The sequence below is a fragment of the Cariama cristata genome, unplaced genomic scaffold, assembly GCF_000690535.1.
Source record: "Cariama cristata isolate BGI_N322 unplaced genomic scaffold, ASM69053v1 scaffold4427, whole genome shotgun sequence".
In the NCBI taxonomy this organism is placed as follows: domain Eukaryota; kingdom Metazoa; phylum Chordata; class Aves; order Cariamiformes; family Cariamidae; genus Cariama; species Cariama cristata.
Genome location: NW_009626933.1, coordinates 5,086 through 5,836, shown reverse-complemented (window position 1 = coordinate 5,836; position 751 = coordinate 5,086). Strand labels below are relative to the sequence as shown.

The following is a 751-nucleotide window of genomic DNA, read 5'->3' as shown; positions in this document are numbered from 1 at the left end:
ATCCCACTGAGCTCCTCCAGAAACACCCAGCCCCGCTGCAGGTCTCTGGGTCAGTCAGTGCTGGGGTGTCCCCGAATGTCTCTCCTCTTTCAGACTGGCAAGAAGGCAGTGGCATTTTTGGTCCCTGGTCTGGCCCAGGGCAACTGTGGTGCAGAACAGGGAAGGAAATTGCTGGAAATAGGGATGCAGGATCCACACACACACACTGTACCAGGGTTTCAGACTGGCAAGAAGGCAGTGGCATTTGGTCCTTGGTCTGGCCCAGTGCAACTGTGGAGCAGAACAGGGAAAGAAGTTGCTGGAAATAGGGATGCAGGATACACACACACACACACACACACTCTGTACCAGGCATGAAGCTGATGGTACTGAGGCACTGCAGTGAGGTGTTCTCCTAGGAGAGGTCACTGAAGCCAGCCCCTGGATGGGCTCCTGAGCTGGATGTTCCCAGTTCAGAGCCTTGGACTACATCTGGAGACATCTGTTCACATCATCCTTTGGGGCAGCCGCATCTGCCAGACTGAGGCGGCTGATGCCCAAGGAAGGGACAAGGGCTGGGAAGGGCACTTCTTCCCCATGGCTGCCTGTGCTCTCGCTGCCTGCCTCTCCCTTCACCTGTCTTCCCCTGGCAGACTTCTTCCAAGCATGTTTTCTTTCCACTGCTGACAGCTCTGGTTACAACAGAGAGGAAGCTGCAATGCAGATCACCTGTGAGGCTGCAGGCCCCCTCCTCGGTGCACTGCAGCACACG

The 751-nt window shown here is 56.3% G+C and overlaps 1 protein-coding gene across 1 annotated transcript in view; it reads left to right on the top strand.

Annotated features, from left to right (window-relative positions):
* LOC104164787 (seizure 6-like protein) overlaps window positions 1-751 on the top strand; it is a gene marked incomplete at its 5' end in the record, with an annotated part of 4,565 nt that overhangs the window by 334 nt on the left and 3,480 nt on the right. The gene's annotated exons all lie outside the window — the stretch shown is intronic.